Here is a 14565-nt window from a genome sequence, read left to right on the forward strand (position 1 = left end):
CAGTGTGCTGTTTATCATACAGATTGGACACCTCATTCTAGATCCAAGATCTTTTCCTCAACACTGGGAGCTGTCCTTTCAGCACCACAAAATTACTGCTTGAAGTTGCATTGCAGTTTTTTTTCTTTTCCTTTTCACTGGGAGCTTTTCTTTCAGCACCACAACATTGCACCTAGACTTTTTAAACGGCTGCCTTCCTCTTTGCACTGAAGACCAATTTCGTCTGCACTTCCAGTTATTGCTCTTACCTGTAGGACTTCCAATCCTACTTCACTTCACCCACCCCACTCCTGAAACAGTTAAATGTATCTATTTCTGTGGAAGTCATTTTTCTCATTGAATGATCAGAAACAAAGATAAATTCTAACCTGTAACGGCTCATTTCGACTCATTGCTTACAATAGATCTAAGCTCTTTTTTCTGCTTATTCGACTCCTTCCAGCTTCCCATCACATCTGTAACAAACTTTTAAAATGATATTGCCACACCACCATGCACAAGCCTACCTGCACAGTAGAGATAGATTATTCCATCGTATTCAGATGGTTAACAGAGGTTAGCAAGTCCTGTATTATATATTTATATCGCTTTCTAAGAAAGTGCATATTAATGTTTACTTTAAGAATGTGTAAATGGTGCTATCAAGAATCTGATAAATTTTATCCCAGTTTTTTGTGTACCACTTCTAATGTATGAGATTTATTTTTCTATTGGAAAAAATAAACAGTATGAAAGCATAAAATTGGTAGATTTTAGTAATTTAACAATGAATGGAATCCCTATGTTATAGGCCCTATCTTTCCTTGGAAATTTTAGTGGTGGTCATAGGTTTCAACAAAGGTACTGATGATAATCACATTCCTTTAGTCCATTCTTTTATTGCATTCTTGGTTCACGTGCTGATTCCTCACTGAGTCCTTAAGTAAATTTTATTTACTGTAAGTCTTCTCCAAGAAGGGAATTCTTGCTTTCCAAGGCAGCAGTTGAAAGGAGATGAAAATATAATTTAATATTCCTTACATCACAGACATGATTTGAGACCAGTTAGTTACTGTTAGTAGAAGAAATTCATCATTCATTAAATACAGGGCAAGCATGGCTATCCATAATAATTTTAAGTGCAATGCAGTCTTATAAATTTAATGTACACACTTTATTTAAATGATGCAAACAGCCATGTGAAATTGCACATGATTAGAAAACAGGATGAACTCATTTTGCCTCCTGCTTGGTTTCTCATAAACATGAATACATAATATTGTTATGCACTGTTGTTCATAGATGTCTTATTACATAAAGGGTAAGTATCATATTTAACAGATTATTTTTGGAATTCTGCATGTTTTTTGTCTCATCAGATATGTGCCCCAATTAAATAACATTTTTCCCCAAGATGAAAGTATTAGAAACCTTGTCATGTTAATTTTGAAAAAAATTGGAGTATAGTACATATTACTAGATAGGATGTCATTCCACTGGTCTATATTTAAAAAACAACAACAACAACTGTTCTTGAAAATTGAAGCATTACCTTGTGTAATTAATAAAGTAATCAAATCAGATTTGTAAATAAAATATTGTTTAAATCTAAAGTATTCAATATTTTGATTAGATTATTTTTTTAAGGAAAAATATTTAACGTGTATGTGCCGATTTTTTTTAAATAGTTTTTTATAATTGCAATGGAAGGGCAATTGTCTCATTACAAGTGGTACAGAAGCCAATACTTGGGTTACCATAGATATATTAACAAGTAAAAACTGTGGAACAAGTTTCAAGCTCATTTTGGAAAAAAAAAAACAGTCTGTAGAAATGCATATTTGTATTTGTTTCTCTAATAAATCTGCAAATAGCTTTAAACACAAATTAGTTTTAATTATTTAAATTATGAGTTCTGTTAAGTAATTTAATATCTGTTTTGCCTTACATTTTGTGAAAACATTGTCTCATGGATATTAATTAAGGCTTATTGTGGAAATCAAGGTAGGTCTGTATTTATTTGAAAAGGTCAGGTATTTAGCATTAAAGTATGTTTACCTCTATGAAATGATTAAAGAATTTTTATGAAAAACAACACTTTGTCCCCCTGCCCCTATCAGCAAAATCACAAGAGTTTGGCCACTGCCCAAAACAATAAAAGACTAACTTACACTGGCTTTAACACAGTATCAAAGAAAAAAATCAACAGATAAGTGAAATAATCTGTTCAAATGGTTGATAATAAAAAGATTATTTTATACAGATAATTGACATATATTGCAATGAAGAAATTTGGACTCTTCTGAACCATAGTGCCTCAATCTTCTTTAATGTGATTTTTACATTATGATTAAAATTGCTTTATAGAGTATATATTCCCCTTGAATCATGACTTTATAATAACACAAGTTTAAAATGTTTTAAGATAAAGTACAATCATCCATTTCTGTTTTTAAATAAAGTCCCCTCTTTACAACTGTTTTGTAAAGAATAGATATGCTAGAATATTTAATATATATATGTATACCTATACATATATATTTAAGTTGTCATTCTGCTTGAGCAGAGATGTTAAATTAGCTTTTGGTTAAGGACTCAATTGAGTATTCTAATTCTCTTGAACTACAAAGAGCAAATTTTAATGAAGTTTTTGGCTTTACCAATTTATTTTTATTTGTAAAATGTTTTGGGAGATCTGGCTTATGAAAACTTTAACATATTCTAAGAATGTTATTTGTCAGCTTATTCCAATATTACAATAACATAGGTATTGTTTCTTGTCAATATTTAGGATTTTGGGTAATGATATCTTTTTTTTCTCTAAATGAATCATTCTAACCTAATTTCCAAATAATGACTTCTCAAAAATTCCACACTTTTAATGTATTATTTTTTCTAAATAGTAATATAAATCAAGTGCATAGTACATGAAGTAATGCATTAAAATATTGTAATATATTTACCAAAACATCTTGGATAGATTTGATTATGGTATTTTTATATTTTATGATGTCTATTTTAGGAGATAAATGCTAAAAAAAGGCTCTGATAAGAGAAAGCCCATAGACTTGTAGTGAAACCAATCCATGTTGAAATTGTACTATAAAATAAACCATTACTTTTAGGGTTAAAAACAGAGATAGGAATTGAATAGTAATTTTAAAATATATTGGCAGGGTATCAATTAACATATTTCATGTTAAAAAAAAGAAAGAAAGAAAACCCAAATGAACTGTTTTGAACCTAGCAAATCAAAACCTAACTCATATTTTCCAAAATAACTTAGAATAAAAAGAAAACCTATCAATTCTGTATAGAATGTATTTCATGGGGTTGAAGTTCCTAGTAAAAAGCATTCCCTAATGCATTCACCATTTAGGAGAGACAACTCTTAGAAAAACTTTAACACTTCTTTCTTATATCAAGATTATGGTGTTTTTGTGGGGAGGAGCAGTGTTTAAACACAGGCAGGTGGAAGGAGGATAGAGGCAATTATCAGAACTATTTGCATTCAAACTACTTGTTTTATAAAAAAATGATTCAGAAGGCCAGATACTCAATTAGCTGGTTTCAATTAGGTTTGCTCATCACTTGCCAGTAGAGGAAAAAACCTTTGAGATTGAACTTCCTGTTAAGTTTGACTTTATATGAATTCTAGAAAATGTTACTTCAAAATATACTGCAAAGGCTTAATCTAGAGAACTTTACAAAATTCATTTTTTATCTTTGAAATCATGAAACTGATTATACATTCTAGATAGCTAAATATAACTATTTTTATGGTCTTGAGAATAGCATATAATTTCTTTTCCATTTTTTGTGTTTTTTAAAAATTTTTATTGGAATGTAGTGGACCTACAATGTTGTATTGGTTTCAGGTATACAGCAAAGTGAATTATTACAAATTTATATGTGTAAATATGTCCATTCTTTTTTCCCATATTGGTTATTAACAACTACTGAGAGTAGATTTTCCTGTGCTCTACAGTAGGTTCTTGTTAATCATCTGTTTTATAGCAGTGTTTTATATAGTAGTGGGTATAATTTCAGGGTTTGAAATAATCATCAGTGTAGTTATTTCTGAACATAAAAATTCATTCAGTGAAACTTTAAAATCTTTCTTAGGACTTTTAAAATAAGCTTCCTTGTACTCTGTTTAGGAACATTTCATTTAATATAATATGATTGAATAACTTTAAAAATTACCCATCACTTCTTTTAATTAGCATCTCAGTTCTCATTTTATGCATTAACTTTTATTATTTATTGTATAATAGTTTCCTCTATATATCAAAATATTTGAAGGTTTTTTAGATTACTTATTATAATGATGGATTTTTTTAACTTTGTGAAAAGAATTCTAGATACTAATGGGTCCAGTCATCATCAGTATACCTAAAAATATCTCCTTTACAAACTTTGAATCTATTAGGCATTAGTTTTAACATGAGTGTCTTCATTGTGACCAAAGTCAGGTATTCTGAATACCTAGCTCTGAAAAATGTGGGGGGAAAGATGATGTGAAAAGGCAAAAGCACTGGAAAACCAGTCTTTCAAAAAGTGACAGAGTAACCAAATCAGAGACCTGGGCCAACCAAGATACCTCATTCTGAGACTTTGATGTTGTTCAGACATACAGAGGTTAATGACAATGTTGTTATCTCTCCCAGGCATTTTCATATTTTGTGGGTTTGTCATATCTTGGATAGTATTTCCATATTAATACTATATTGATAAGTCTCTTATAGTGATAAGTGGAGGTATACACTAAATTGCCAAAGAAATGGCACATAAAATGTAATGATACTGAAAAAACATTTTATTACATTATGCTGATATACCACCCTACCAGCTTCATTATACCAAATATTTACAGATTGACACAGAATTCTTGGTTATTTTCTTTATTTTTTATTCCTATCTGTTCCACTTTTTATCCTGACATGAAGAAATCATGGAAGAGAGACTTCTAATAATATTTAAATTTTAAGCATGGTATTATATCCAAAAGCACAAATTAATAATGCAATTAAAAATGCCAATACAAAATCCCTGTTTTCCTGAATAGTAGGTTATAACACTCGATTGAGATTATACATGGATATACTGATTCTAATTTTGAACTGAGAGTCTATCTTCACTGTCAATAAGAAAGCCGTCATTTATCTATACAGTAAAACTAACATGACTAAACTTGTCACACCTCTTTTTATTTGTTTTTCTGTCTTTTTTTTTTTTATTGTCTTTTTAGGGCCACATCCATGGCATATGGAAGTTCCCAGGCTAGGGGTTGAATTGGAGCTACAGCTGCCAGCCTGCACTATAGCCACAGCAAGGCAGGATCCGAGCCGCATCTGCACCCTACGCCACAGCTCACAGCAACGCCAGAGAATGTTTCCTCTTAAATTGCGTTTTTTGACCTGTCTTGGTACATGTTGCCTCTTTAGGGATACCTTGATAAGTGAAGAAATAAAACCATAACCTTTATGAGAAGTCAGGCGTTTTGTAGGAATAACATGTTAAAGCAATTGGAATATCATAGTAGGATATGGAATTACTTGTAATAAATGTGTGTCTCTTCATCTGTCCAGAACATAGCCCTGGAGAGAACTCATTTTATTTCATTTTGAGTGCTCCCAAGCTGCCATGTGCTACAGACTTTCAAAGCTATTTAAGAACTGTTGGTCAAGTTTGCTCTAGGAGTTTATATGGAAAGTTCTGCCACTTGGTAGATTTTTTAAAATTGAGTAATGAATATTTTCTCAAACTACCAAAGAATGCAACTGATATAGAAGAATCAAATGTTGGAAAGTTTGCTAACTTTTATTTAGATAGTTTATCTTCTAAACCTGAGGTAGGGAGAGTGAATTAATAGTGCATATTTAGGAGATATTTAAAATTTATTAGGAAGTGCACATTTCAAAACCAAAGGAAAATTAAGTAGTTCACATCAATTTTAATTTGAATCAGCAGCATATATTTGAAAAAATAAACGACCTTAATGTGGAAGTTATATGATAAGATATGTCAATTTCTTTCAGTATAGATGAGACTACTAATGTATTGTTTCTTGGTAATTCTGTTGTGAATCTGAATTTCCAAGTATTCGTAAGAGGCATTTGGTTGTGTTTTTAAAATTTTACTGAGGAGTTTCTGTTGTGGCTCAGCAGTAATGAACCTGACTAGTATCCATGAGAATGTGGTTCATTCCCAGGCCTTGCTCAGTGGGTAAAGAATCCAGTGTTGCCATGACCTGTGGTGGAGGTCACAGACCTGGCTCAGATCTTGCACTGCTATGGCTGTGGCATAGGCTGGCAGCTGTTGCTCCATTTTGACCCCTAGCCTGGGAACTTCCATATGTCACATGCACAGCCCTAAAAAGCAAATAAATAAATAAAAATAAAATTTTATTGACTCATGTGTATTAAATTATAAAGATTATTGTATAAAAAGAACTCTCAAAATATCAATGTTCTTATAAATACAAAAGTATATTATTTTTAAAAGTTCAGAAATGACACTTTATGAGAAACCAGTTTTCAAATATGAATAACTCTAATGGAAATTTTTAAAAATTCTGCAATAACGATTCTTTGTCTATCATGTGTTTTGCTTTTTCTGAGAGGCAAGACTTTTAAAATGTGGAAATCTCCATATCTGATATAAATCAATCATTATATAGTTTATAAGTTTTTCAGTCTTTTTAATGGTCTAGTACACTCCTTATGTATTTCATCTTTTCTTATTTCTTAGGTTATCAAAATACTTGTGAATCAAATTAACTCTATCATACCCATTTGATCATTACATTTACATTTAACATATCTAGAGGTTCTTTTTTTATGGAATAATTATAACAATTAAAATTTTAAGTCCTAGGAGTTCCTGTTGTGGCTCAGCAGGTTAAGAACCTGACTCGTATCCATGAGGATGTGGGTTTGATCTCTGGCCTCACTCAGGAAAACGATCCATTGTTGCTGTGGCTGTGGCATAGACTGGCAGCTGCAGCTCTGATTCAAACCCTTGCCTGGAAACTTCTGTAAGCTGCAGGTGCATCCCTTAAAAAAAAAAAAAAAAATTTAATCCACATATTCCTTATACTGTTTTTTAATTTCCAAATTATATTAAAGGAATAGAAATATATATATTTATTAACTCTTTCATCAAATGATGTTATTTTCCAGTTGAGAAGTAGTCTTTGCATATTCACTATTAATAATATATTTTTATATATTATAATATATATTTTATAGGTCTACAGGAAAAGGAAAAGTGTGTAATCAGTAAAAGTACTCTTTATTAAATATCCTGTTTGTCTTACACTTTAGAGTGATAGCGAAAATTTTAGGACTAGTGCGTCCATTCCGTAGTAGGAAAATTTTTCCTAAAATTATAATTATCAATAGCATGACCTAGTAGGCAAAAAAAATAACTATATTAATCTCAAATGTTTTAAAATTATTGCCTACACCTCACTCTCCAAATAAAGAAACAATAAATAATTTTATGGGATTAGGTTTTCCAATTTTTATTCTACTCAAATGCAGAATCTAGGCAGGCATGTGCAAGAGGTATAATTCATGTAGCCTAAAATGGATTGAAGTTAATTCTCAAGAATAAGTAATATCCAGAATGAGACATTATAAGGTTATAAGAGATATAGATGTGATTTCTGTAATCTTAAAACAAAAGCAATAAATACAAAGATGCTTGTTATAATTTAAAAAATAGATTTTGTGATTCCCCTTAAGAAGTTAGGTTCATTTTCAGAAAATTTAACTAAAGAACTTAAGTGAGAGAATATGAATCCCACAGACAGAGCAAGATATAGAGGAAAAAGTAGATCTTGGAACAGATAAAGAGGGATTTGAATCTCAGTACCATTCCTACTCTTACTAAGCATTTTGTGGACTCCAGCATTGTGTATACAATATGGGAATTATAATTACCTCAGCAAATAATGATTAAATGAGATAATATTTGTTTTAAATACCTAACTTTCAGTACCTAAATTCAAACTCAAGAAAATAAATTTTCAATAAATATTAATTGCTTCTAGAAGTGAAAGGAAATGAATTCATAAGCTATATTAACCAGAGTCTAGTGCAGTTTGTGGATACACTTTACAAAATGTATAAGAATGAAGAAATCAAAGATAAAACCTAAATTTGACAAACTTAGACCTCATAGAAGGAGCCTTACGTACAACACAAATTGCAAGAAACATTAAATATTCTCTCATACCCATTTTTATTACATTTCCATCTGAGTAACCTCCATAAATCTATCACAACAGATTTTTATTAAATAATCAATAGAATTCCTCTTATTGACTAAAGACAAACAGCAGCAATTCCTTAAATTAATCAAAGAGTAGAAAAAATGATTAGACAAAGATGTGGCTTTTTAATCTTGGTTTACTAATTTGATAAAATTAAAATTCTAATTAGGAGGTATGAGAATATTGATGAAGACCTAAAGAAAATAGTTTTTAAATATAAACTCCAGTGAACAAATGAGGAAAACTGAAAACTCATAATATTCAAAAAGTTTATAATAGAAAAACTTGCAATTAATAAAAAGATCTACTGAAATTAAATGAACACTGGCAATTGATAAACTGGAGAAAATAAGTTCAGTGAACTGATAAATTTATAAGCTTGTCCATTAACTAGTCTTATTTCAATTTAAATCTTCCACAAACCCCTGCAGAAAAACCATACTGCTGCTTATATAAACAAAAGAATAAACAATAAAGAATTGGAAATTCACCAATAACTGTACTATATTGAACATTACTATGTTAACTAATAATTTCTTATCAAAATTCTGTTATGTTTAGTGCTTAGTATTCTACGTTTCAAACATATGGTTTCTCTGTAAATTATTTTTAAATTTATTATTCTTTCATCTTTAATAAAGTTAGTATGTTATAAAATAAAAACACCACAGACCATTATATTTAAAAGGTCTAATGCACATGCTTTATTAAAAGTAAAAGGAAATCTGATTTGACATTTTTAAAGATAATAAATGTCTAGTTAGAAGAAAGATTATTGAAAGCTAAGGAAAAGATTCTGGGGTGTGCCAATATTTCTTAATGGAAGAATTGAATAGCAGATAAATATTCAGGTCATTAAAGAACTGCAATGATGAAAGATAATACAATAAGGGAAATGAGAAGGAATTTTTGCAGTCTTTGTGGAGTGCGCTTTATGAAATACTCTTAGCCATATTTCATTCCACAGAGTGTTTTTACTGCTTGCATAGCAAATTTAAGTTTAAGTAAATCATTAGATCCCTACACCCTTACAAAGATATCATAATTGTGACCCAAAGTTTTCAAAGTGTTTTGACACAGCATCAATTTTAATTTTTTTCTTCACAACAATCCCTTGAAAATGGCAGAACCAGTATCAAATTTAATGTTTTTTCCTTAAGTCATGATGATAAGGTACCCAATTTCAATAGTGGGAAGAAGGACAAGGCAGACATAATTGTTTACTCATTGTGGGAATTTTAACACATACCATATTGTACTATGAAAAGTAACTAGCTCTTGGGCAGTAAAAATCCTATGTAAGAATTTTAAAATCATGATCACTGTTTTTCCACCAGGAAAACAAACAAACAGAAAATGAAAGATAATTTGGACAATACCATGGGAAAAATTGACACTTCAATTAATGTTAGGTGAGTCTTTAAATCCTCAAAATAGCTGTCATTTTAGTGATAGCTACTGATTGTGAGAAACTTAAAACTCTAATGAGAATATATATATATATGTATATGTACATATATATATATATATTTTTTTTTTTTTGTCTGTTTAGGGCCGCACCCATGGCATATGGAGGTTCCCAGGCAAATGATCCAATTGGAGCTGCAGCCACCAGCCACAGCCACAGCCACAGCAATGTGGGATCAGTGCCTTGTCTGCAACCTACACCACAGCTCACGGCAACACTGGATCCTTAACCCACTAATTGAGGCCTGGGATCAAATCCTCAACCTCATGGTTCCTAATCAGATTCATTTCCACTGCACACAACAGGGAACTCTGAGAATATATATATTTTTAAAACACTCACTCCCCGATCTAATTTGAACAATCAATACCTTTGCTGAAATTGGCTCTTAAGCTCAGTTCCCATATTTGGCTAAGAAGTAATCATCATCATGCATATGATTTGGTATACAGGCAAAGTTTTAAAACATGGCTCGGTGCTTTTTTTCTCTAAAATGTATTTAATTTTATTATAGACATAATATATTACTGGTTTCATAGAGGTATAATTGCAAAATTTACATGGTCTGAAGATATTTTTGAAAGGAATATAAAATGGAAACTCAAGGACACAGAAATGCTTTTCTACTCTGGCCAAGAATTACCCATGCAAAGGATGTATTTAAGCACATATATAGAGGTTATCCAAAATGATATTCAGTGTAACATATCACATAAGAGCCTAGCCTTCTGGGATAAAAGTTTATTTACTGTCATTAAAGTATTTCCTAAAACCAATTGTGATGGAAAAGAAACGAACATTAAGAACAAAAAGAAAGTACAAAATAGATACCCGAACTAAGCTAGGGCAATGTTAACAACTTTTGATATTTGAAAACAACAGAATTTTAATAATTAAGTAGTTTTTCATTCTCAATAAATTGAAATATTGGCAATGATAATCTCAGAATATTTTGCTTGCTATGGTCTTGAAAGCATTACATTGAATATTGTGATTAATGTTCAGAAACCACTATTTTCCAAATGGTAAGGAAGTTTCTCTGAATTTAAAAAGTCTATGAAGGAGTTCCCGTCGTGGCGCAGTGGTTAACGAATCCGACTAGGAACCATGAGGTTGCGGGTTCGGTCCCTGCCCTTGCTCAGTGGGTTAACGATCCGGCGTTGCCGTGAGCTGTGGTGTAGGTTGCAGACGCAGCTCGGATCCCGCGTTGCTGTGGCTCTGGTGTAGGCCGGTGGCTGCAGCTCCGATTCAACCCCTAGCCTGGGAACCTCCATGTGCCGCGGGAGCAGCCCAAGAAATAGCAACAACAACAACAACAAAAGACAAAAAGACAAAAGACAAAAAAAAAAAAAAAAAAAGTCTATGAAGAGTCAGTTAATAGGGAAAAAAAGGGAAATGAATTGTTCTCAAATTGAATCATGACGCCTAGATTATTTGGGTTTATTACTATTTCTGCTGTGAAGTAAGTAATCTTAATCATTTTTGGTAGGTGGTTATATTAATTAAGAAGATAGAATAAGAAAATAAATAGCCGGAGTTCCCGTCGTGGCGCAGTGGTTAACGAATCCAACTAGGAACCATGAGGTTGCGGGTTCGGTCCCTGCCCCTGCTCAGTGGGTTAAGGATCCGGCGTTGGCGTGAGCTGTGGTGTAGGTTGCAGACGCGGCTCGGATCCCGAGTTGCTGTGGCTCCGGCGTAGGTTGGTGGCTATGGCTCTGATTCAACCCCTAGCCTGGGAACCTCTATATGCCGTGGGAGCGGCCCAAAGAAATAGCAAAAAAAAAAAAAAAAAAAAAAAAAAAAAAAAAAGAAAAAAAGAAAATAAATAGCCTAAAACCTAGATATTTAAATCAACACTTTAAAATTATTTCTTGTCATGGATGTAATATACTGACCAACTCTTATCATCATTGCCAACAAAGATAGTTCTGAAACATAATGTAGTTTCAAAAGTGAATTATAGCTAGAGTATGAAATTCTAAATAGCCTGTAATAAGTGCAGTAAAAATGAATTACAAATAGTGACCTTAATAAAGGAAGGCCTCTTTTGTCAGAATTGACCAATAGTCTATAGATGTAACCTAGTGCCATAGGATTATCATAGCAAGAATTTTTAACAACTAACTCTGAAAGGAAAATGTTTTTTTTTAACTCCACTGAAATTTTAACCATGATTTTTAAAGGAAGAGATAATTTTGATATTTTGAGGAAACTACTTTATTCGTGATTCAGAACCCTTTTCTAATTCAGTCTTTGGATGTTTGAAATGGAAATTCTCAGTGTAAAGTTTAGAGACACTTTCCTTGTTCATGAGATTACTTCTAAGACTTTGGAGAACGGCATTTTAATCCAAAAAAACCTGTTTACTGGTCTAGTTAAGGAAAAAGTTTTATTTTTATTTGCCTAATATATTAAAATTAAATATCAAGTTGGTTACTATACAAACACCTTTTGTTGTATTAATAATAGAAAAGTCACAGAAATGTACGTGAAAAAGATGATCCGGCCTTATTTTCTTGCTGTCTAGATTTCTCTAACTTCTCTGTCTGAAAATGATGTGTACTTTCACTAGGGAAAATTACATACATGTAAAATATGAGATATGGGCCCGGCATGTTGAGAGAAACAGCAGCTGTACATTGTGGGCAGTGAGAAGACTGAAGATGACCCTGTGGGCTGCAGACAAAGATGAAGATGACAGTATCATCTTACATTTGCATCTTACTATACAAAGTTCAAAACACTCCCAGGCATTTATCTCATTTGATTCCTCATAACATTCTTTTAAAAGAGCAAAACTCACTTAAATTCAACAATAGGAAATTTACAAATATACATCATATATAATCGGTTTTTAAAAAAATTAAACAAAAAGATCATATACTTTTAAAATCTGTTCATAAATTTGATTTTCTCAAATTATACACTGCTCTCAGTTTTATGCTGAGAAAACCTTGAATTAGAAAAGAATGAAACTTTTTTTATGACTTGTCTATCAAATTTGAAATATCAGAGGAACAAAATTAACATATATGAACGTTTTATACAGACCAGCATAGACCAAAGAAAGTATCGAAAAAATAAATACAAAAATCCGATAGAGCCCACATTTCCCTCAACATTTAAGCCTACAATGAATTTCTACATTGATGAAATTCAAGGGATAATAGGCAACTTTGTTTTACTTTTATCATTCCAAAATTTAAAACAAAGAATAATTTTCCTGAGCTAGTCACAAATTTCATTTCTAAATTGATAAAGTTATTTAAGGAATTTTTGCATCCTGGCTTTTAGCATAGCCAAGAAAGTAATAAAAACTAAAGAGAAATTGCTTTTCACCACTTTTGTCTTTTATAAATTATCATGAATTTTATTTTGAATAGCTTTTAAATGAAAAGTAAAAACTAAACTTATTGTGTATATTCATGACATGAATACCAACTAATTTAAATTACACAGATCCATATACATACATTCACATTCTATCATATAGTAGCCCATAAAAATAATGTCCCTTATAGTTCTCTAAAAGGCTAAAAAAAGTCTAATTTTAAATATAAATCTTTATATATTATACCTTAAGTTCTGACAACATGTATGTTGAATACCTGACACGGCCAGATCTATGAAGGTCAGTTAACTTTTAGTGTGTATGAAGAATATGCCACATGATTCACCAACAGTGGCAAAATAATATTTACCTGTGCAATGTGTTAAATTTTTAACCTGTTTGGTGTTTACCCAGATCAGCAGCTCTCAAAAATAATCCCGAATCTGAGAAGGTAAGTTAAAGTGTGATTGTTCTAAAATATTCTGCATTATAGAGACGTGACTTTAAAGAAATGAGAAATTATCCACCATTGACATAGTAAAATTTTAATGGCCATTTGATCTTACATATTTCAAATAGCTCAGTTAAGTCAATTAAAAAGTCAAAGGTAGGAAACTTTGTGTAGCACGTCTTGTAGACTCATTAAGTATCTATTTAAGAATTTTTCCTTTTTGCATTAAAAAAGCCCACATTTGGGGACATTACAACTGACTCTAAGAAGTATTACTGGTTGAGGCCTGCTTCTACCTTTTTTCCCGTCACTTCAGTCTTCAAAGTTTTCTTGCTAAATGATACAGTAAAGTGCAATAGGATAAAGGTTCCAGGTTGAAATTAAAGAACTACCTCCTAAACAAATCTATAATTAAAAGCTTTGTAACAGCTTTTGTCTTTGGGGAGGAGACATTGGATGTTGCTTATTGTTAATAGCATGTAAAATTACTATATAAAATTAAATAATGCAGCAAAATTAAACATTACAAAACTTCTGCACTCAGTAGGCATTGTTTGCAGTCCATGTTATGCACAAGCAGATATGGTGATTCTATTCCTATGTATGAAGATGATCAACTCTCTTACTTAACTATGAATATAACGGTGATATTCATGCTCACATGTTTCTCAACAACATCCTGGTTGGTCAGGTGAGAAAATGAACAAGAGAAATGACTGAGGCAAAGCACTGCCTTATGGCAGCATCAAATCAATGCATATCTAGGATGGTTAAGTTTTTATACTAATGTCTTTAAAACACAGGGCATGAAAGGCCCAGTACTAAAAATCTCCTTTTAGGAACAGAGTACACAATTATGATTCTACAAATCACATGGGAATTCACATTTGGATTCACAAAACCTCAATCTTAAAGAAAGAGAATATTATCTACAACTAAGTGTTATTACCTCTGCTACCTTCACACTACAGTGCACATTATATTTATGTCAAGTTGAGTTCCTCATACTGAATAAAAATGAACATATGTTTAGTTCCTGAAATTCAACCATATTT

General features: G+C 31.5%; 1 protein-coding gene across 3 annotated transcripts in view; it reads left to right on the forward strand.

The window, feature by feature from the left end:
* The window catches only part of NOVA1 (NOVA alternative splicing regulator 1), a 156120-nt gene extending 154260 nt beyond the window's left edge, over nt 1-1860 (forward strand). For 2 of the 3 annotated variants that reach the window (XM_021099190.1, XM_021099191.1), the window contains one exon: nt 1-1800. This exon is cut by the window's left edge and continues 3972 nt beyond it. The gene's annotated coding sequence lies outside the window, so the exon portion shown is untranslated. The other variant, XM_021099192.1, reaches the window with a different exon arrangement.

The sequence above is a fragment of the Sus scrofa genome, chromosome 7 (genome assembly GCF_000003025.6).
Source record: "Sus scrofa isolate TJ Tabasco breed Duroc chromosome 7, Sscrofa11.1, whole genome shotgun sequence".
Taxonomy (NCBI): domain Eukaryota; kingdom Metazoa; phylum Chordata; class Mammalia; order Artiodactyla; family Suidae; genus Sus; species Sus scrofa.